Raw genomic sequence first — 24,546 nt, 5'->3', positions numbered from 1 at the left:
TTTTCTATTTGAAATAACATGAATCAGCATGAGTTTGGCATAATATAATCAATGTGGAACAAAAGAATATTAACTGTTATAATTGAAATAATTTAGCATAGTTAAAATAGATGTATTTACTAGACATTGTACTGCATTTCAATCCTAGATCCTAAATCCATCTATATAAGTCAGGATTTACCAAGGAAACAGAACAGATAGGTAATAAACATACCTTAGCCTCTATCCCCAAGATGTGCAATCAGCAAGCTGGAGACACAGGACAGTTGATGGGTGGGTGGGATAGTTCTAGTGCCAGTACAAGGGCTTGAGAACCAGGGAAATCCACAGTGTAAACTGCACTTCAAGGACAGAAGACTAGGGATGCCTCAACTCAAGCAGTCAGGCAGGTAAAGATCCCTCTTATTCAGGGCTTCAGTTCACTGGCCAAGGGCCACCTACATTAGAGAGGGCAATCTGCTTTACTCAGCTTATCATACAAATGTTAATCTTAAGACATACCTACAGAAGTACACAGAACACTGATTAAGAGTCTGTAGTCCAGTCAGATTGACACATAAAATTAACCATTAAACCATCCCAAAGGTTGATGTTAACTGATCCTGCTGGGTCTAATAGATGGATGCTTAGAGGGGTTGGAGAATGTTCTAGGTTAATGCACTCAGTGGGTCTGTCTGCCCTAGAACTTTTTGTTGAAGAAATCATTTGCCCATATCACAGAAAACAAGATGGAGTTTCTTCTGAACACTGCTCAAATTCTTGAGCATAACACTAACCCTATCCACATGCATGCACATATGATCAACTTCTTCAAGGAAATAAATATCTGTGATGCTGTGGAACACTCAGGGACTGCCAGTTCTATATCAAATATGCACCATGCTTAATACATACAGATCATTCTTTATCAATGCAAACTTAGGAATCTTCAGATAATTCAGTCAGGAATTGCATGTAACCCAAAGACTTCCTTGGGATATAACATCTGAGATTCACACCTTCTTTAATGAGGTTATTAACTTGTGCTTCTCCTCAGTACTTCATCTTCCTATACTAAAGTATTTCAAAAACAAAATCATAGCAATTGAGCTCACTGCAGAACTTTACTGAATAATTTTATAAAGTCATCCGCACTTCCAGAGTAAGGACACAAAAGTACATTAAGCCCCAAATGTCCCATTTTCCTATATAAAGAAAGTCCTACATGTAGGATACATTAAGCAATCTTATAAGTGTCCTATAAAATTCTATAGGTTTTTATAGGTATCATATATATATGTATGTATATATCTATATATGTGTGTGTGAATATGTGTCATACATACGTGTGTTTGTGTGTGGTTGTATAAATGATAATGGGACATAATAGGGTAAATAGTATTTCTAAAATTTTGCCACACTGGTTGAAGTCATCATTAATTATGTTACCCCACATTCCTCATTAAAGAACCCATGACCAGAAAGCACCTCAGGAATTCATTACACAGAAAAATAACACAAACCCTTTATGTCTTTAAATGTTTTATTATTTCCTTTATTACATAATAACTGTAAAACTCAACAGGTCCTATTATTTTTCCCCCTCCTCAGGATATCTAAAAACTGAAATAATCAAAGCATAATTATAATAATTATAGTTTTTAATAACAAAAATTTCATTGTTTTATTGGACTGTGTTTATATCCTTTAACAAACCTCTTCCTAACCTTCAATTTTTCTGAAGTGTTTTATTTCTTTTAAAGTTTGTCATTTAATTTTAAATAAACTGACCAAAATATATTGAATTAATCTTAAACTATAAAAATTAATTTATAGGTTATGGGAAAAAAATCATTCCAGAAACACATCAGAATTAAACAATGGAAATATCTACACAAATATTTCAAATTAGGAAAAGGAAATTAATTTGTAATCATTTCATTTATTATTCTATCATACACATAGATGTATGATAGAAGATACAGTAATTTAGAATATTCCATTTTAAATATACAACCTTATATAATCACATAGGAATTGAAACCAAGTGAGTGATTCAAGTTGGTCACATTATAGTCACCAAAAAGTATAACTGGTTGGAATGGTGGACAGAATTTTCTATAGCATTATTCACTTTATCTCTACCTCATTTATTCCTTTCCTTACCAACTCCTGTAACTGAATTTTCTCATGCACCTAGTTTATTGAGGAAATTCTATACTGCTTTCCAAAATGCTTCCATTGTCTGCAGTCCCACAAGTGTTCCTTTCTCCCCATCACCTCGTTAGCATTTATTATTATTCATATTCTTGATCACTGTCATTTGAATGGACTGAGATGAAATCTTAGTACAGATTTGATTTGGCATTTCTCTGATTCCTAGAGATATTAAATCCTTTTTCATTTATTTGTTGGTCAATTGTTTCTTCTTTGGAGAAGTTTAACTTCAGTTCTTTTGCCCATTGATTTATTGGGATATTTGGGTTTTGTTGTTAAGGTTTTTGAGTTCTTTGTATATTCTGGATATTAATCCCCCTATTAGAGGAGTAGCTGACCAAGATTTTCACCCATTCTGAAAGTTCTCTCTTAACGTTCGTAATAATTCCCTTTGCTGTGCACAAGCCTTTTAGTTTGATGGCATCCCACTTACTTATTCTTGGTTTTATTTCTTGTGCTACGGGGGACATGTTGTTAAGGACATTGATATGTCTATGATGGAGCACTGATCCTGTTTTTCTAGCAGTTGTAAAGTTTCTGGTCTAATTCCTAAGCCTTTGAACAATTTTGATTTGATTTTTGTGCAGTGTGAGAGAGAGGAGTCTAATTTCATTTTTCTTCATATAGCTATCCAGTTTTCCCAGCATCATTTATTAAAAAGTTGTCTTTTCCCCACAATATATTTTTAGCACCTCTGTCAAATATCAGATGGCAATAAGCATACAGATTTGTCTCTGTGTCTATTATTCTATTCCATTGGTCTTCATGTCTATCTTGATGCCAAAACCATGCTGTTTCTGTTACTATAGCTCTGTACTCTAATTTCATATCAGGTATTATGATACATACTGCTTTACTTTTCTTGCTTAGTATTGCTTTGACTAATTTGAATCTCTTATTCTTCCTAATGAATTTAAGAATTGTTTGTTCTAATTCTGTGAAGAATGTCATTGATATTTTGATGGGGATGACACTGAATCTATATATTGCTTTGGTGATATGGTCAATTTGACAATATTAATTGTGCCTATTGCAAGGACATGGGATGTCTTGCTATCTAAGGTCTTCTTCAATTTCTTCACTGGTCTTTAAGTTTCATTAGAGCTCTTTTATCTTCTTGGTTAGATTAATTCCTAAGTATTGGATTTTTTGAGGTTTTTATAAATGGGATAGTTTTCCTGATTTATTCCTTGGCTGAATCACTGTTGGAGTATGGAAAGCTATTGATTTATGTGTGTTGATCTTGTATCCTGAAACTTTACTATACTCATTTATAAGCTCTAGAAGTCTTCTGGTGGAGTGTTTTGGGTCTTCTAGATATAGAATAATATCAATGGCAAACAGAGATAGTTTGAATTTTCTTTTTCTATTTGTATCCCTTTTATTTCCTTTTCTTGCATGATCACTCTAGCTAATATTTTGAGGACTTTATTGAATATGAGTAGTGAGAGTGGACAGCCTTGTCTTGTTCTTAATTTAGAGGAAATGCTTTTTGCCTTTCTATATCTAATATGATGTTGGTTTTGGGCTTGTCATAAATGAGCTTTAGGACATTGAAGTAAGTTCCTTAGATCCCTAGCTTCTACAGCACTTTTGACATAAATTGGTGTTGAATTTGAAGGCCTTTTCTTCATCTATTGTGATGATCATGTGGTTTTTGACCTTAATTCTGTTAAATGATGCATTACATTTATTGATTTGCATATGCTGAACCAACCTTGCATCCCTGGAATGAAACCCACTTGATCATGGTGTATTGTTTTTGTCCCCATTTAATGTTTCTAAGAATTTCTAGATTTCTGTTTTCTTCTTTGATCCATTCCTCATGTAAGAGAGTATTTTTTTTTCAATATCCATGTGTTTATGTGGTTTCTATTATTTTTCTTGCTGTTGATTTCTAACTTCATTCCATTATGACCTGATAGGATACACAGAATTATATTGATTTTGTTTTATTTGTGAATTTCTTTGCAGTCTTAGAATATGATCTATTTTGGAAAAATTCCATGCCGGCTGAGCAGAAGGTTCATTGTTTGTGAGTGGAATATTCTGCAGATGTCTTTTAATTACACTTCATTTATAGTGTTAAGTTAGAGATATCTTTATTGATTTTATGTTTTGATAACCTGTCTATTGATAACCTGTCTATTGGTTTGCATATGTTGAACCAACCTTGAATCCCTGGAATGAAACCCAGGTACATTGAAATCACATGGCATTATTGTGTTGGGGTCTATGAGGGATTTAATGTTATGGAATATTTTTTTTTCTATCTAATTGGATGTGCTGACATTTGAGGCATAAATGTTTAATGTCATATCTTGTTGGATTATTCAATTTACTAGGATGTAGTGACCTTCTTTGTTGCTTCTGAATAATTTTTTATTTGAAATCTGCTTTGTGAGCTATGGGAATAGCTAACTCTGCTTGTTTTCTTGGACCAAATGCCTGGAATATTTTTTGCCATACTTTTACCTTCAGTCTGTGGATTTCTTTATGTATAAGATGAGTCTTTGTATACAGCATCTTATTTTTGATATATTCTGCTAATCTGTGTCTTTTAATTGGGGAGTTGAAACATTCAGTTTTAATATGGATACATATTTTCTTCCTTTTTTTTTTCTGCCATACTTTATCCTGTCTTGAACCTCGCTTAGTGGATTATTCTTCTATTGAACTTCCTCTGTTTTGAAGATTTGGGAATTGTCTTTTGGTCCTCTCTATAAAGTTTAATTTTGAGTATTCTATGTAGTCCTGGTTTGGTGCTCATAAATTCTTTTAGTTTATTCTTGTCATACAAAGTTTTTATTTCTCCCTCAAATTTGAAACTTGAGTTTTGCTGGGTATAGTATCCTTTGCTGGTAGTGTTTGCTTTGATATATTTCTTTCTTTATTATTTTTTGTTTGTCTGTTTTGGTACCAGGGATTGAACACAGGTGTGCTAAACCACCGAGACACATCCCCCAGCCTTTTCTTCATATTTTATTAAACATGGGGTCTTGATCTGGCTGAGTTTCTCAAGGTCTCACTAAGTTGCTGAGGCTGGGTTTGAATTTGCAGTCCTCCTGCCTCAGCCTCCCAAGTCTCTGGGATTACAGGAATGTCTCATTCTAAGCACTCCTTGACTTTAGAAATTAGAAGTAAGCCTTATTAATTTGCCTCTAAATGTGACCTGATATTTTTCTCTTTTAGCTTTTAATGATATTTCCTTATTTGCTATAGTAAGAATTTAATTATGATATGTTTCAGCAAGCTTATTGGCTAGGCCTACTTGGGGGATGTCTAGCTCATTTCTGATGTGGGAAAAGTTTCTGTAACTATCTCATTGAAAATGTTCTTTATACCTTAATTTGTATTTCCATGTTCTGTTCTATCCCAATGACTCTCAGGTTTGGTCTTCTAGAGTTGTTCCAGAGTTCTTGTATATCCTCGTCATGTTCTTTATTTTTCCCCTTTATTGCTTTCTCGGTATTCAGATCATACAGCCTGTCTTCAACGAGTAACATTTTGTCTTCAAGGGTTGAGGTTCAATTATCTATGCAGTCTAATCTGTTAGTGATGCCTTTGAGCATCTTTTCAATTTGATTAATTATGTCTCTCATTTCCAGGAGTTCTGCTTGGTTTCTTTACACTATTTTATTTTTTTATTTACTATTATTATTTTACTATTATTATTTTTATTACTATTATTATTTTATTTTACTCCTATAATTGCTCTCTTAATTTATTCCTTAGATCTTCTTTTAGTTCATTGAACATTTTATTAACTAGTTTTTTATAATCTTTCTCTGGGTTTTTGTCTACCTCACTATTAGTGAGATACTTTCTTAAGGGACTGTGGATTTTGGAGGGAGATTTGTTTGACTAAAATATGGAACACTTCATCAATTGTCCTGTCATCCTAGCATAGGGGCCATTCTAGTCTACTTTGCATCATTCCAACTTTAGTATATTGCTTCCAAGGTAAGCACAGAAGAAATGATTTTTTTTTAAAAGTGTCTCTAAGTCCAGAAAGATAAAGGACATGACATTAAACATATATCAAATTTAGCTTCTTTTATTCAGGAAGCCACCATAGTTAAAAAGCAAGAATATCTGAAAACATTTTGGATATATTTATTTCTTTGTGAAAGAAGAGTTCAGCAATGAGTTGTAATGAAGAGGAAACAACAAAATGACATCTAAGACCAATATGTCATAACTTTATATTGAAATGAATTATGCCCATTGAAAAAAGTTTAATTAGATGTGGCCCCATCCTTGAGGTACTTACAGTCTAATGTGTTAAAGTAGGAGAAGGATGACATATATTCAATATAACATGCTAAGTCGTACTTCATGGTGACAAGCGCAGGATGGTATGAGAATTCAAAGGAGCTGGGGGTAAAACTGAACCACTAAGCAGCAGGTTACATGAAGAAAAGTCATCCTGTGTTAACAGAGCAAAGAAATGAGGTGGTAAATGAATGCGGGGATCCGATCATTTTTGTGTGCCATGCTGTACAGATGGAATTTCATCCTGTGGCCAAGGGAGCATGATACAGTATGGTCAAATTTACATTTCTCAGGCATCAGCTGAAAAATGTTTGAGAGGCAGTCAGACAGCACTGGGACTATTTGCTATCAACAAGGTGTCTTTAGAGGATACAGATGAGAGATGACAATGACTGAAAGTAGGCAGTGATAATGAAGATGGACAAGGGGGAAATTGAAGAAATATTTAAGACATAACATGAGTAGGATCTGGTGACTGATTTGATAGATATGTAGCTTAAACAGGTTAATGGTGGTGCTTTTAATGTGGAGGAGGAATTGCAAAAAATAAAAAACATTTTTTTTAAATGTGTTATTCATTTAAGTAAAAATGTTCTTTAATGGAAAGACTGTGTTCCTCCCATTATCAGGAAATGTGAGAGAGATAATAGATGTAAAGGTATGTCTTACTTGTATACATTCACAAGATTGGGGCCCTAATTAGAATAAGATATAGTCCATGCATGTATAATTTATCAAAATGTACTCTACTGTCATGTACAAAAAAAGAGCCAATAAAAATTTTTTAAAAATCTATTCTTAAGCAACAGGTCATTTTGGGAATGATAACAATTACAAATGGGTTATTTTGATTAAGCAATGTTCTTTTAAGTATGTGGCTACTTTGGTTCATTTAAGTACATGTGAACAGATCATTACTCCACCAGACAAACTAAGCAAAAAAAAAAAAAAAAAATGGCATAAATAGAGAACTTCATAATGTATAGTAGATGTCACCTCCAATTTCAGATCAGAGAATTAAAACTTTTGATTCACAAAAATGCTCCTCTGGGGTTGATACTACCAACAAGAGCAAAGAACTTCCACGTGACCAACACAACTTTAATTTTTGTTGTAGATACTTACTGCATGACAGACCAATATGCAAGTTTTAAATACTTATTCTACACAGGGTACTTTATGAATTGCTATCATTTTTTTTTCTGAAAATAAGAGACATATATCACACAGTTAGAAAAAAAAAAGTTGCAAGGCGACCACTGACAATGCACATAATTTCCTCAGGTTTCAGATGAGTCATTCATATAATTATACCACTGAATTAAAAAAATAATGTTGAATTATAATTATACATAATAGTAGCTTCATTGTGATTTACTCATGCCTGCACATAGCATAACTGATCTGTTTCATTCTCTCATACCTACTCTTCTCCCCTTCTTCCTCCTTGTGATCCCCATCCTCTATTTGACTCGTCTCCCTTACATTTTCAGGAGATACTTCCCAACCCCACTTTTTTTCTCTTAGAGAAAAGTGCTAACATATGAGAAAAAAACATAATGAATCTTCACTTTCTAAGTTAGACTATTGAATTTTAAAGGTTTCTGTGACTCTGTGACATAAATGGGGGATCCAAACACATTTCAGTAAAATAAAACACACATAAACTCCTAAAAATTTTTTTTCATTGTTTTTTCCTAACCTATATAATTTCATTTTCAGAAACAAGTATGAAGTCATTAAAAGGTTGAATTTTTTAACCTTAAAATAAATGACACAAAATTTGATATACTACCCCTGTTGAACAGTGTGTTCCATTTATGTAATTTTTTCCCAACAAAAAGATGAGATTCTCAGTGTCCCATCTATCATCAACAGTATCTGTATTCTAAGTAAGACTTTTTCATAATTTAACATTTCTGAAAAAATCTCATAATAATTTGAAACTGTCAATGCTTCTTTTCCTTCCTCTAAAGTGCTATTAAATTGAAAGTAAACCCAAGGATTGCTAAAATTAAAAAAAAAAAATCAGACAGAACTACCACTTATTAATAACTTGCATTGCTTCTACGCACAACACTAAAGATCACTCAGTTGCTAAGTAAACCAGCTGTCCTTGGAAGCCAGGTCTGTGTCCTTTACTTGTATATGCTATGGACAACTACCAAGGCTACATTCAGCATTGTGCCTCCCTAAGAGATTACTATTGACTTTGTTTTGTTTGAAATTACAAGGTAACATGAAAAAACACTTCAGGTAGTCAAATGTAATTTTGGTGCCTCTTTTATAACACAATGGTGAGAAAAATATAATTACTTTTTCAAGGAAATTTACATCAGGATAAGAGATTTCTGATTTCCCCATGGAAAACCAACAGCTGAAAGAGAAACCAAAATCCAATAGAAAAATTATAGGCCATAAGCAGAGACCATGTTTGAATAAAAGATTTTAAAAAAGAACTCTACTATGACATAAGTTATATTATGAAACATTGTTCTCTCTCTTAGCATGCACACTCTTTCTCTAAACATGTTAGAAGAAAGCATCTTTTTCACCAAGTGCTACGGTTTGATAGGAAGTGTCCCCATAAAAACTTATATGTGAAACAAAGTAAGAAATCTCAGAGGTGAAATGATTGGTTATGAGAGGTTTAACATAATCAATGCATTGATCCCACTGATAGGGATTAACGGGGTGGTAACTGTGTGCATGTAGGCTGTGGCTGGAGGAGGCAAGTTACTGGGGCATGCCTTTGAAGTATGTATTTTGTCCATGGTGAGGGGAGCTCTCTGTCTGCTTCCTTGTTGCCATGTCCTGAACTGCCTTTCTCTATCACAGCCTTCTGTCTTGATATTCTGCTTGTCTCCATTGTTTCAGAACAATGGAGCTGACCATCTATGGACTGAGACTTCTGAAACTGTGAGCCCCAAATGAATTTTCCTCCTTTACAATTGTCAAGTTTTTTGGTCACAGGAGTGAAAAAGCTGACTAAAACACCAAGTGTAATTTTAAATGATTTTACTGGTGAATGGGAAAGCTGTACAACACTGACTATCAATTCTATGAAGACGGATGAATGATTAAATCTGATCTTGATACATCAAGAGAGAGTCCAGAAAGTTATTATTTGCAAACACTATAGATTTAAGATTTCACCTCTAAACACAATGAAGTCAAAAGTTGAAGTGGGTTAAGAGAGACTAATCTTAAGAAGTCAGTTCCTAAGGTCAAAACCATAGAGTAAGATGCGTTTAAAAAATTCTCCCCATAATAAATTCTTATATTTTTGCACACTTAAGTTTGAGATCCACTAAATTAGCCTAAAGGAAAGATGAAACAACAGATATATGGGCATCTACCTTAAATAGAATTATAAAATCTCTAGTTATTGTCAGTTGGAGACAGCATTAATGAATCACATAACACAGGTCTCCACCAACATTGCATTATCTACTGAAATTGTCCAGTGATTATTCTGAGCAATGCTTCTCCAAGGGTCTAGATAGAGATATTTAAAGGATTTTTGCTTCAGGGTTTATGTGCCTTCTACTTAATATGGAGTCTTTAAAAAATATCTTCAGTGTACAATGAATAAAAATGCAGTCTGTAAAAATAAAAAAATAAATTCATACTAACAGAACTGTCCATTTTTCTGACAGTTAAGGGAGTCACATGTTATATGTGATTCTACTCTAAGACATACCTTATTTGACAAAGAAGAGTTTCCTCCCTTGGGCTTTCTGGTTGTATCCTCTCAGAATAAGGAACAAAATAAGAAAAACAAAATTGCTCCACTCCTTACTTTTTTATTACCTGAAATGGAGGTTCAGATACATCTTTATGATGTGCCAAGGAGAACTTAGGAAACCTTGGGGCTCTTATTCACTCTAACCTATAGTGGAATCCTAAAAAGGAAAACTCATACTAATAACTACTGCTGCTATTCAAAACATTTATCTGAGCACATTTTAGAAATATGATCACTTCCCAACATGCCTATAAGACAAAGATTGTCACCATTTTCTATCAATAAGGAAAACAAGAGTAGAGTATTTTAGATAATCAGTCCAATTCCTGGCCAGTCAGCAGAAGGGCCAGCATTCAAATTCACACCTGGCAGACTCCATTATCATCTGCTTTGTACTACAGAATTGCAGAGAGCATGACTTTGGCTTGAGAAAACACTGTTTAAGATGATACAGTTAAATCACAGACTGGTTTTTACTAGATGATAGACTTTTATAACTACTAGTTATAATTAGGTATATTCATATATGAATCACTTTATAGTAGTAAAATAATTTGTACATGCATGATCTCATCCAAGTCATATAACTTTGTAGGTCAGATACCATTTTAATTACCATTTAATATGAGTTCATTGAATGTGAATCTTGTCTTGTATAGAGAGTTGATTTAGATAGCTCTTATACAACTTCCTGCTGTACAACCCTTTGGTTCCCTGAAGTTGTACAGGAGAAGATTTTTTTTAGTCTGGGGACTTTCTAGGGTTACTTGGCAAATGTGGGCTATGGTGCAACTCCCTGTTCCCAATGCATAAATAGTTCTTCCAGCATCAGCTGTATTTGGTAGTATGAGCTACGAATGTCCAAGCACCATTAGGTTCCTTATATTTAGACCTCCTACCCCTGCAAGGGTGAGTAAAAATAAACAGCTGTCTGGGACAAAATGTGTGTAGGCAGTATACACAAATACACTCAACTGGGAACTGAAATGTACAAATTCAGTTCTCCTTCCTAAAAATATCTTTCTGTACTATATGAAGCTGATATAAAGGTTAATAATTTTATCCCTTATTTGATAGTGACTCAGTTTAAAATGTATTGACCAAAAGTTTTTTCTAGCGCAAAAACAGATATAATGGGAACTCTAAAAACCATTATAGAATTAAAAGAAAGCAAATGTAATTGACACATCCTGCTACCTGCCACAAGGTAGCTTAGATTACACTAACTTTTTAAAAAATTGACTTTATTTTTAGGCATTCTATATTCACATAAAATTGAGAAGATACTATAGAGAGTTCCTATATAAAACTTAGTCCCCCAGTTTCCCTTCTTATTAGCATCTTACATTTGTAGGAGGTATTACTACAAATAATGAACTGATGATATGAACTAAAGTCCATATTTTGTTCAGATTTCCTTAGTTTTTAACTGAGGTTCTAAGTCAGGACACCACATTACATTTAGTTGGCATCTCCTTTGGTTCTTATTACTATGAGAATTTCTCACACTCCCACTGTTTTAATGACCTGGACAGTTTTGAGGGAGGACAGGTCAGTGATTTGTAGGATGTTCATTTACTAGGATTTGTCTGACATTTTCCTCACAATTATACTGGGGCCCTGAACTTTTAAGAAGACCACAGAGGTAAGTGTCATGTTCTCCACATCATAGCAAAGGTAAATACTATCAATATAATTTGTCGTTGATGACGTCGCTCTGAATCACCTGGCAGGGGGAGGATTTGCCAGGCTTCTCCACCACACCCACTTTCTATACTACACTCTTTGCATGTCAATCAGTGTGCAGCTCACAGAGTGGCAGTTGTGCTCCCCTCTTGTAGGCAAACAGTCACATCATTGATCTGGAACTGCTATGCAGGAGAGATTTGTCTATTATCCTCACGTATGTTTTTATTTAATCATTTATTTATGTCAGTGAGGATTTGCAGGTATTTATTTTGTAAGGTGAACCATAATCCGATACTGTTTTATTTTTTCACTCAAATGGTTCTAAGTTTAGCCTCCAGGAGCTCTTTTAGTTGACTTGTCTGTGTCACTTTGACATATTCCCATCAATGTGTTTTGCTTTTCTGAGTACTTGTTTTTATTTTAATGGCTGTACAAGATTCTCCGGGATAATCTTGCACATTTTCATTCTGGAATCAGTCATTTTGGTAAGAAACCCTGGTTTCTTTGATTGAAGAATGCTATTACAAACCAAGATCACCATGCTAGATATGCTGCCTAATGGGGTATCTTATTTTTTCACCCTTTTCAGATAAAAGAACAGGTAAATATATAAATATATGTCCCATTGTACCTATATGTACTGTTAAGTATTCCATATTTAACAATCTGTATCAATTCTAAGGTAAACATGAGTTCATGCATTGGTTTCCTACTCTAATCCATTACCACCTGGATCATTCTGGCCTCACCTCCTTGTAGATCTGCAAATTCCCACTCTAACACGATCATATCAACTTGTAATTCTCAAATTCTAATGGTACACCCCTCACCTAACATGAGCCTGGCTCCTCTTAAAGTATATTCAAGTTATTTCTGGGAGTCTCACAGGGTGCCTACAAATGGGTATTTCAGGGGCAGCCACAATGTGAATGAGATCTGCTCTGTTATTTCTTTTCTTTCTCAGGTTCCAATGGTTGGTGGGGCACATTCAAAGCTGAAAAAACTATTTCATTGCTATGTTAGAAATATCCTAGCAGATGAATCTTAGCTAGTTATTTATTTGATTTATAGGATCTGGGATCATTAACTATGATGTCAGATATCACAGAGAAGTCTCTAGCACCAATTTTTAATAAATGGAATATTAGAAGATTGGTAGCTCTTGTTTATATTACACAGACAGCAATAGCACTTGTGGTAGTACTAGGAGTCATTCAAAGTAGAAAAACAAACAAACAAACAAAGGCAAATAGTTAGTACCCTGGTACTGGAAAACATACTAGGAAAAATTCTACTTAGTTTTGTGAGAGTACTTATAATATTACCCTAATGAAAATAAAGTAGCATATTAAATGTCCAGAATGAAAGGCAACATCGAGGACACATAAAGTATCTTAAATGCTTCCAAAGAGAAAAAGAGGATTATTTAACAGAAGCAAGAATGTGGTTGGTATCAAGTTTCATGTGACCAAATTGGATATAAGAAGACAATCAATCAATAGCAACAAAAGTCTGTGAAAAATGTCTATAAACTACACTTTAATATACAGATAAGCTATAAATCGTGTTTAAAGGAAAAATAAAGTTATATCAGATATGCAGATAGGCAGGGTTTCAAAATATAATAAGATACCATATTAGAAAAAAAATAGTATTTATTCTCAGATTTTAAAAAATGAATCCATTAAAAGTTAAATAAACACCAGTGAGCAAGGACCATCATTAAATTTAAAAATCACTTTTAAATATGATCACAATTGAATTTATAATTCCGAACGATATCAACACAAAAAGGGAATAAGCAGTGGAGGGAATATTTAAAAGGGGAGTGTTCTCTTTTTTGCCTTTTTATACAGTTCTTAAACTTTTTATATTTCTGGTATTTCCTGTGAAACTTAAATAGAAAATTACAATTTTTAGAAGTTACTTTAAAATATTACTTAAATGCTTCCTGCATTCCTTGGAGGAACTGATGTAGATGTTTAGGAAGCATCCTAAATATTCTTTGATATACTTGTCACATTGAAAATGATGACAATTCTTAAGTACTATCATTAAAAACATGGAAAGTGTCTGCTCTTATATCTTTCAAATGCATACCCAGAATTCACGCTCATTTTGATGGAGAAATGAGGAAGAAAAAAATGATTTCATCTGAAACATATAAGGCAGAAATATTTAAGTATGCAGCCAAATCTTAATGTTCTGAAAGTCTTAAGACCTGATCAGCAAGATTGACTTTCAGACTTCACTGAAAAAAGTAAAAAGATGTTTTATAAGTCATCAATATACATTATAATTTACCATGGAAAATAAAACTGAAATATATTTGCTTCAAAATATAGGCTATATGATTTTTCTACTGTCATTTCTTTGAATTGAAACCAAACCAAACCAAACTCCTCCTTTTTGCTAAATCGTGTTACAAATGTTACAGGCTTTGGGCCTTCTGTGAAACCAAGGAAACATGAAGTCCACCCTTCAAACCCTGATTCTTGCAATCAAGTCAGAAAGGTTTCAGACATGTCACCCTGAGTAACAGGCATGAGTTTTTATAGAAAGGATGGAAAAGGGGAAAAAGGGGAGAGAGAGAGGAGAAGGACAGCATTTCTCCTCTGCACTCCAGTTTTAGTGGGGATTCCTGAGAAACATCTAGAGAGGCCCACCTAGGTCCACCTCTTGACTTCTGATTGACAGCAGGATGACATTACACTTTCAAATCTCCCCTGCAGGACAACTCTAGGTCACTCTGGTTCATGCTCTCCAATCCTAATTGGATTTCTTTTTTTTAGTGGGGGTACTGGGGATTGAACTCAGAGGTACTAGACAATTGAGTCACATCCTCAGCCCTATTTTATTTAGAGACAGGATCTCACTGAGTTACCTAGTGCCTCACTTTTCCTGAGGCTGGCTTTGAACTCAAGAACCTCCTGCCTCAGCCTCCTGAGTCACTGGGATTACAGGTATGTGCCATTGCACCCCCTCAATTGAATTCTTAACCATAAATTCTTACAGATTTTATGATTACGAGGAATTAGCCTTATCTCCCTGAGTTTCAGGATCTAGTCTGTGAAAAGGGTCACAAAACTCTTCCCCTTCAGGGTAACTTGGGTTCCTCCTATCAGAATTATTTTTGGCCTATATATCTCCTGCAGATATTACATATACTGTCCACTTACGCTAGGAAGGGCTACAGGTAAATTGCTTCTTGGAAATGAAAGCATATGGAGGTCAGCTCAGTGGACCCTTTCTATAGAATTAATCCCTTAACCTCATGTTCCTACCACTCACATCCAACTGTTCCCAAACAAATACAATTTATCATGTTTCTTCACAAAGACCTGCCAACTAAATTGAACATACTGTGTATATGCATTATTGAACAGCATGAGAAACTCTATTTTAAGTCAGTTTAGAAAACAATAGTGAAAACATGAAGAAACATTACTTAAGAAATAGGTTCTTTATGTCTTTCCTGAGCAATTTCAAATTATGGCCCATGTCACTTCCTCATATTCCTCGAGTGCTCTTAGTTCTCTTCCAAGTTAGAGCTCTGTAAATTATCTCACATTTGTTCTCTTTCATGCCATCAGTACTGAAGAAATTCAAAGGAAATACCCTGTTTGTGTAATCATAAAATAAGACAGGAATATTCAAGTAGACTTTGACAATTTAGTATAACTTTCATATCCAAAAGGATTAACTATGAAATCATTCATGATGCAAAAAAGACATAATATACAAAACATAAAACTATGACTATAAAATAGAGAAACATAAACCAATTAGATTTCTAAATTTTAACATATACATTATTCCTGTTAGTATTTTGACAGAAGATAGTATCAGACTACAGTACCATTCTCTCTCTCTCTGCCTTATAAAATAAGACTGAGAACCTGAACCACTAAGTTGCTTCCCCAGGACTGTTAACAAAAGACTGCAAAGTCAAGGAAATTACTATGAACCTCTAAATATTGCTTCTTGATAGATGAACACATGAACGGAGACATGCAAAGCACATCACAGACTACTTATAAATAATGCATTTGAAATGTATTATCTAGCATTTTATGTACATACAGTCTAAATATACATAGATAATGAATAAAATTTGTAACATATAGTTGGCTGTTAGGTAGAACTTTCAGGGGCAAGAGGAAAAATCTGTTGCCCTTTTTAGTGACTGTGAATTCGCCTTCAAGTTGCTTTTCTGTTGCAGGTAAGGGACTCCAAAGAAAACCATAAAATAAAATTATGGAGTTTGCTAGTAAATGGATAAAGTTGGAAAGTATCAAGCTAAGTGAAATAGGCCAAACCCCAAAAAACCAAAGGCCAAATGTTTTCTCTGATAAGTGCATGATGATATATAATGAGGAGGGTTGGTGGGGGGAAGATAAGAATGAAGGAACTTTGGATGTTGTAGAGGAAAATGGGGTAGGAGCAGGTGGAGGACAGAAAGTAGAATGAAACAGACAGTATTACCCTATGTACATGTATGATTACATGAATGGTGTGAATCTACATCATGTACAACCATAGAAATGAAAAGTTGTACCCCACTGGTGTACAATGAATCAAAATGCAGTTTGTAAAAATTTTTTAAAAAATAATAATAAAAAAAAATAGCCCTGAGTCACTCTGACTTACTCTTCTAGGTTATCTATAGTGAATTTGTCATTATAATGTTAATTAGTCTGGCCAGGAGGTGTTCCTGGCCCCCATTTTTGAACATGCAAAGCATGATGTCTAACTGAGCATGCACAGGAAAGCCAGCATTTCATGACCAGTGTGTCCAGTGGGAGGGAGCACGAGCTTGGCAATAAGAGCCCCTTTTCCCCTCTCAGGGAGTCAATGCTGTGGGAGTTACTCCCAGTGCTCTCCTTGTTTGTACAACTAATAAACCTCTCTTCTCTCTTATCTCCTGGTTGTGCTTATTGGCTTTGCACTCCCCAAGGAGCAAACCCATTGTGTTCAGTTGCAGTATGAATGGAAATGTAATATTTTGATAATCAAACCATAACTGCGTTTGTCCATTCAAAAACACATACATTTAACGAAGATTTATTGTGCATGTTCTATGTGCTAGGCAGTATTTTAGGAACTGAGATAACAGAAGTGAATGGAACGAAATCTTTGTTTTCATAGAATTAATATTCTACTGGGAAAACTGATAATTGTGATCTCTCCTCTCCATCTCTCTAAATATCCCAAACAGTTCCCTTTGGCCTGTACTTGTAGCAGTTAAAATATTGCCATATAAAACTTTATTCTGGCAGGGCACAGTGAGACACACCTGTAATTTCAGTGACTCAGGAATCTGAGGCTAGAGAGATTGCAAGTTGAAGGCCAGTCTGAGCAACTTAACGAGACTTTGTCTCAAAATAAAAAATAAAAAGGAATGGAGATGTAGCTCAGTGGTAAAGTGTCTCTAAATTCAATTCCCAGTACAAAAACAAACAAACAAACCTACAAAACATTTACTCTCAGCTGGGCATGCCTGTAATTCCAGCAACTCAGGAGGCTGAGGCATGAGGATCATAAGTTCAAGGCCAGCCTCAGCAATTTATTGAGGCCTGAAGCAACTTAGTGAGATCCTGTGTCAAAATAAAAAAGGGCTGGGAATATGACTCAGTGGCAAAGCACCTCTGGGTTCAATCCTGGTACCAAAACAACAAGAACAAGAGCAACAAGAAGAGCAAAATAAAAATAAAAAAATATAAAAAATAAAAAATAAAAAAAATACCTTTTACTCTCACTAATTGGTTTGTATTTGTAAGTTAAAATAAATGTATTTTCCTATAGTGAAATATGGAATGTGCTGTTTTAGTTGCTTTACTACAATTTAGATTTCTGTACATTTTTCAGGAATGTTGTTCATTTCAAGCAGAATAACAAAATCTATAGAGTAAGGAAAATGAAGCAATCATTTACTGTGCCCAGTGCCCCTGCATGAATTATTCATTCATTCATTATAAAAACATAGTAAGGTATGTATTATTAAACCCATTTTAATGACCCATATTCTAGAGCATCAAAGATTTGTGCAACTTGCTCTAGAAGAGCTCTCCAGTAGTAATTATAGTAAAAGAACCTACTCTAAGAAATTTCAAAGCTTACACTTTATACAATTCACTAAGAAGCAAAATAATACAAACTAAAGTTAGATTTCTACTATCCACAAAAAATGCTCATCAGTAATAAGATAATGAAAGTTAGACATTTAAAAAATCTGTCCTAGTGTCTTTCCAAAAGACTAAAATGAATGCTGTCCCTGGTATTAGCTAGGTAATAGCAGTAGAGAGGTCCCCACATTGTTATTGAAAGATCAAACAGGTACAATATATCTAAAGAAAAATTTCACATAACACAATATAAGATGCATTATACTAACGACACTCAATAGTAATGCAATAACCCCATAGCATATATACAAAATATAAATCTTACTTTTCCTCTATCTGCCACCTCCATGGCTTCCTTCTCTCTCTCAATGCTTTTTAGAAATTTAGCACTTAGAGTTGTATTAAATGTAAACCTAACACAAATTCCATTCTACTTTGGCAGTGGCAGGTATGGCATTTATTAACTAGGCTCCAATGCAGACCTACTTTATCTCATGGTCAATCAATGAAATGGCAATCTCTTCACAGACTACACAATACCTTGGAAGCTAATATGGTACAGAAAAATATCATACTATTCTTCAATTTAAAATAGTTTTAAAGGCAATTTTTACTGTTTTACCTTCTAGTTATATGCTGATTCATGGCAGTTATTTATCAAATAAAATGTTATCCACTTAATTATATATTGAAATGTATTGTGTGCATATTTAAATTTCTTAAATTGACTGCGAGCTACTAGGGAATAAATTTGGGCATCAAGGTGTTTTGAAATCTTTGAAAATGCATAGATTCAGCAGCAAAAACTAATGAATGTCCTGCGAAACACCAGCTACTCTCATGTGGTAGACTGTTCCAGCCTTCTCGCACCTGTATATGCGCATAGCTATGTGTGCACAATGTGCACACCTTCCTGTGTCCCCCCCCCCCCATTGTCTCTAGGAAACTCCAAGGACAAAACAGAATTTTTGGTGATAAAATGAAACCATGTTTAACTAGACTTTCACAAATTTGCTTTTAGGCTATGGGTGAATATACTTGAATTTCATGGAAAAATGGTCTTTGCCTTTCAGAATTCAACATAAATACTCCATCTTGAAGTTCATAAGATCCTCATGTATTAATCTCATTTTGTCTATATCTCACTCTCTTCCTTTTCCTAATTCTCCTTAAACACTATTTATTTTTCCCATTCTGCTCATTACTTTCCATTTCCTCAGCAAAGGATTAGATTCTTGTCCTCCTATTTTCCACTCTCTGTAACAGAAATAAGAAGACTGGCTCTTTGACTTGCTCACATCTCATTTTCCACCTTAATAGCTTTCCCTGATCCTGATTCCCAAATATCATACTAATAAAATGCAAATGTTCCCTTTTTAGATATTTTTTAAACTCTCCTAAGTACAATGGTTGAATTCCTGTATATTGTTACTTGAAATTACAGAGATGCCACAATTACTAGAAATGTTATACAAGTATTTCTACATTTTTTTTTTATATTGCAATAGCATTTAGGTTTTTTGTTTTTTGGTAAATCTTTGTAGACTTAAAATTTGCATTGGGTAATAACAAGACGATGCATGTATTCACTTATTCCTGTCCTAGAACAAAAATGATACATAAGACAAAATCAAATACATATATAATACATTCATTTGCCCATTCAATTACACAGTTATTGCATGCCTAGTATATGTTAGATATTAGTAGTACAATAGTGGGCAAAAACTCACAAGTTTTCACCCTGTAAAATTTATGGTGTAGAAGGAAAGAAATACTCAACAAATCATTATGATAAAATATTATTAAAATTTTGATAGAACCTCTAAAGGAATGATGACCACATCTATTAAGACAAATTTTCATTTAGTCAGTACATGACCACAGGTATATCATTGCATTGATGACTAGTTCCAAAAAAACTTTTATGAATATATTCAATTCAAAATTATTTTTACTTATTATTTATTAAACATTCAAAAGCCTGCCCCACAGAGTATTTATGTACTGTTTATCAGGAACAGTATCAGGGATGGGGATACAGATCTGTGGTAGAGCATTCTGCCTAGCAGGCAAGAGGCTCTGGGTTCAATTCCTAGTACCATCAAAACCCAAACCAACAACTATATATCACTAATTCTTCAAATCCTCTAAACTGTTTTGAAATTAAGGCTGAGAAAAGTGAGGCAATTTGTCCAAGATTACAAAACTAATGAGAGAGAATCCTAAGAACTGAATCAGCCCTCTCCAAAGCAGAGTTTCTTTCCACTTGGCTTCATTTCCCTGCATGAATTAGGACTTGACTTTCAGTAAAGCAGAGCATCATTCTCACTTCCTTTCCTAAAAAAGATCATTTTCAATGGCTTGCATGGATCTGCAGGGGTAATTTCCACATGGTGATATTTAAAGCACTCATTCTCAAGTTTAAGCAGATTTCATGAAATATTTGTTTTGATTTTATTATTGGTTTTCAGGTGGGCCTATTTTTAGTCCATTGGAACACATATGCCCTATTTTTCTTCAAACTATAATCCAGTGATCTCAGCATGCTGCTCTGTATTCTCAAGTTTTAATTTTAATAGTCCTCTAAGTTATAGCCACATGTCAGGTTTGAAGACTAGAAAAAAATGACTCCAACTTGGCTAAGATCACTTCCACTTTGGTCCATAATAGAATGTGCAACTCACAATGCACAGTATGTTCCTGAAATTTAGGATAGTACCTGGTGTGGGCCCATTGCACCTTCCAGTCCTCCTTAGAGACTAACCTAAACCCACCCACGCTTGTATGGCCTTGACATCCGACAATCTACTAGGTCAGTGCAGGCCAGGTCTGTAGGTTGCCGATGTTTAGACACTGTTTTTGGCCTGAGGAGTAGAACACAACAACACACTATAAGATATTCTAGAACCATGACAGGTAATTTTGCTAGTTACTCAAACTAGTTACTGTAGTGTTTTACTTTTTGTTGTTGCTGTTGCTGATGTGTGTGTGTGTGTGTGTGTGTGTATGCATATGTGTATGCTGCTGGGGAGCTACACCCCCACTCTTATTGTTTCAGGTTTTTTACATCATTTTACTTACAAAAGGGTTTAGTGTTACAGATCTAGCAATGGTCTGCCTACAATGCATGAAACCTTTCACTTTTTATTCTAATAGTCTAGAACATTCTATATGTCTAATCCTGTTTAAAAGAATATAAGCATATAATCTGTTAAACTTCCTTCCTTACACCCATCCATCTGATACTGGCCAAGAGTTATTCAACATTTGTCTCCTGTTACTATGTGGCTCAGTTATATATTAATTTCACTCTAACCCATAAGAAATTATACGATAACAAAGATTTTAAAAATAACCACTTTTAAAAAGTATTTTAGTCCTATATATGAATTTTGGAAATCAATCATAAAATAACACATGCAATAGTCAAGAAGAAGGAAGAATAAATGTTTTCTCATATTTAGTTCATTTCCATGATGGATAATTGCATTTATCATTTCTAAATTCTGACTCTTTTAAACTATTATATTGCTACTTTTGATTTTCACAAAGATGTTTATATTTTCTCAAGTGTAAATACACTTTTTTTCTAGCTTTATCTAGTTACATTGAGGAAGAAGGTAAATAAAGCTGAGAGAGTTTCAAAAATCATCTTCATTGGGAATGGATGTTTCAGGATATTTCAGGAGAGAATTTGTTGACCAAAGCTTTGACTCGGTATTAAGAAGCTTTCTTTCCATTTAACACTACAAAATGAGTATGGTTATTCACTGAGTTATTCCAGAATACATAGCTATGAAATATCTGGTATCCTTCAAACATGATATTTTAAATCCTAATCAAAAGCATACTTCTTACAACTAACTATTGGGCTACTTTTTCACAAATCATTTCTCAAAATGTTCTATGTAATTGTAGCTAAACTGTAAGATCTTAGTTATTAGATTTGATGTGGGATAGAATGTATTCTTCATCATATACTTAGTTACTGGGGCATGTAACTTTTTGGATTCAAATCAAAGTGGCTCCTTGGATGCACAGAGCAGAAGTGTTTGGAGTTTGCATGAGCCTGTGTTGAAGGAATTTTTAAACCAATTTTGCTTATCTAATATCATTGTATTAATCTTTAAAATCATCCCAATTAAGTTTTATGTATTCAATCTCAATTCTACAATAGAATCCAGAAGGAAATATTCTAATATCCCCCCCACATAATTCCTCTCCCACTATTACTATTTTATTTATGTTGACCTTTCAACATTATTATAACTATGCTCAAGAATTATTTTTCTATTGTAGATTTAGATTTTTGTTTTTGGTAAAGTTAAAATATTTTGTGTTTTTAACTATATGCTTAGAATATGTTGGACAAACAAATATGGAAAAATATTATCACATTTTGTTTTGTTGTCGGACTGACAAAAATTCTATAATGTGAGGTCAGTGGATAACATTCCTAACGACAGAAGGTTGTTTATTCATGCATTTAAAAAGTGCTGATTTCCAACTATGTACAGAGTATGGAATTGCAAATCTTAAGAAAAGGAGGAGCCCGGTGTGGTGCATGCTTGCAATCTCAGCAGCTAAGGAGGCTGAGGCAGGAGGTTCGTGAGTTCAAAGCCAGCCTCAGCAACTTGGTGAGGACCTAAGCAATTTAGTGGGACCCTGTCTCTAAGTGAAATTTAAAATGGGCTGGGGATGTGGCTCAGTGCTCCTGGGTTCAATTCCAGGTGCCAAAAAAGAGGAGGTTGGGGGAAGGAGAAGAAGAAGAAATAATAAACTTTGTTTCAAATAGTCACTAAGTAAAATAACTACAATGACCAAATAGGAGAAGCAACTTATTATTATTTTGTATTGTAGCAAAATATACTGAAGTTTTGTTCACTTGCTTAGTTTTAAATACATTATCTTTGAACTTAAGACTTTTAATATCAGCTTAAATTATAATATGTAGAAAATCCAAATAAAATCGATTTTTTATTACTACAATAGCACTAACCAAATGAATTTCAAGAGATCAAATAATAATCAAAATAAATTATAAAATCACTAAAGATGCCTGATGCCAGCAGGCTAGTCCTGGAGAGGAGTAAATGCTCTGAACATTTAGGAATTTTTCCTAGGTCAGCCCATTCCTTCTTTCATCCATTCTTTGAGTAGATGGTTGTTGAGTACTAACTGTGCAAGACACTATTCAACACATAAAGTTGCCAGAGTTCAAAAAGAACAAGTCAGGGGAGGATTCTACCATCATGGAGCATACTTTAAAAATAAAAGTCAAAAGTTTAAACAAACAAATCAGAGAATTAAAGACTGATGTGCATTTTACAAAGAAAATAAAAGTGGATTAAGTAATATGAAGCATAGTGGATGGGGAGAGGCAACATTCGATAGCAAAGGAGCCGCTTAAAAGTCGAGCAGAGACCACTGAAACACAGTGCCGAGGGTGTTCTACTTCTGTGCAGGTTAGCCTGAAGAACTTACAGAGCACTTTTCTCCCCAGTGCTACAGTTAGGATGTGGCTTGTTTCTCAAGAGTTCATGAGGTAGATCCTTGATCCCTAGCAATGGTTTTGTTGGTGGGGAGTATTGAACCTTTAAGAAGTGAGGCATAGTGAGAGGTCTTCAGATCAATTGAAGACATGCCCTTGGAGGTCCTGTGGGACCCAAGTTGCACTCAAATTTGTCAACCGATCATTTGCTCCCATACAACCTCCCACCTTGATGACATTCTCCATTAGGCCCTCACCAAAGGTCAAATCAATGAGGCCACTTGATCTTGAACTTTCAGCCTCCAATACCATGAGCTAAATGAATATTTTCTTTATAATATGCCAAACCTCAGATATTCTGGTACAGTAGATGGACTAATGCAGTCTTCCATCTCATAAATGATACCTTGCTGTATTAAAACCCTATAAATGCTTACTTTGTAGAGTGGCATTTGTATATCAAAGCTTTAGAAACTATTGCATCATGGAAAATTTCACAATGGGCATATGCTACTGTATATGCCATATCTTCAAAGGGAGTTAAAATAGGAATTATTGAATATGTAAAGAACCCAAAACCATAATGAGTTATGTTCTAAAAAATCTGACTGTCACAACTGGATATATCTGTAAATCACTGGGCCCTCCTGCTGAGCAGATAAGAGACTATTGAGGTTAGTTAGTGAAAGCACAACCTGGCTTAGCCCAGGAAAGGACTGATAATAGATGGAAAAAGAAAATATAAATAAGGGGTACACAAAGAAGTTACAGTACAGTGAATGTGCAAACCAAATTAGAGGTTACCTTTTCAAAGGATTAAAACAGTAATTCCTTAAGTAAGCACTTAGGAATTTTCAAAGATTTACCAAAGATGTACATTAGTCCTGCCTCATTTATATTATAATGTCATAAAGGCATATATTTATACTTGAAGCTGAATTAAATTATACATGTTTGAGAATATGAAGATCTTGTTATTGACTTCATTGTTCTGCATAATTCCCTAAATGATTTGTGTT

General features: G+C 34.3%; 1 protein-coding gene and 1 non-coding gene across 2 annotated transcripts in view; both read right to left on the bottom strand.

The window, feature by feature from the left end:
- The window catches only part of Nav3 (neuron navigator 3), a 707,491-nt gene that overhangs the window by 284,170 nt on the left and 398,775 nt on the right, over positions 1–24,546 (bottom strand). The window lies entirely within an intron of this gene.
- On the bottom strand, positions 6,062–6,166 carry LOC124984070 (U6 spliceosomal RNA). Its single transcript, XR_007108539.1, has one exon. It is a non-coding gene; the product is annotated as a U6 spliceosomal RNA (small nuclear RNA).

Source organism: Sciurus carolinensis, chromosome 4, assembly GCF_902686445.1.
Source record: "Sciurus carolinensis chromosome 4, mSciCar1.2, whole genome shotgun sequence".
Taxonomy (NCBI): domain Eukaryota; kingdom Metazoa; phylum Chordata; class Mammalia; order Rodentia; family Sciuridae; genus Sciurus; species Sciurus carolinensis.
The sequence above is the reverse complement of the archived record's forward strand: the minus strand, read 5'-3'. Positions and strand labels throughout refer to the sequence as shown.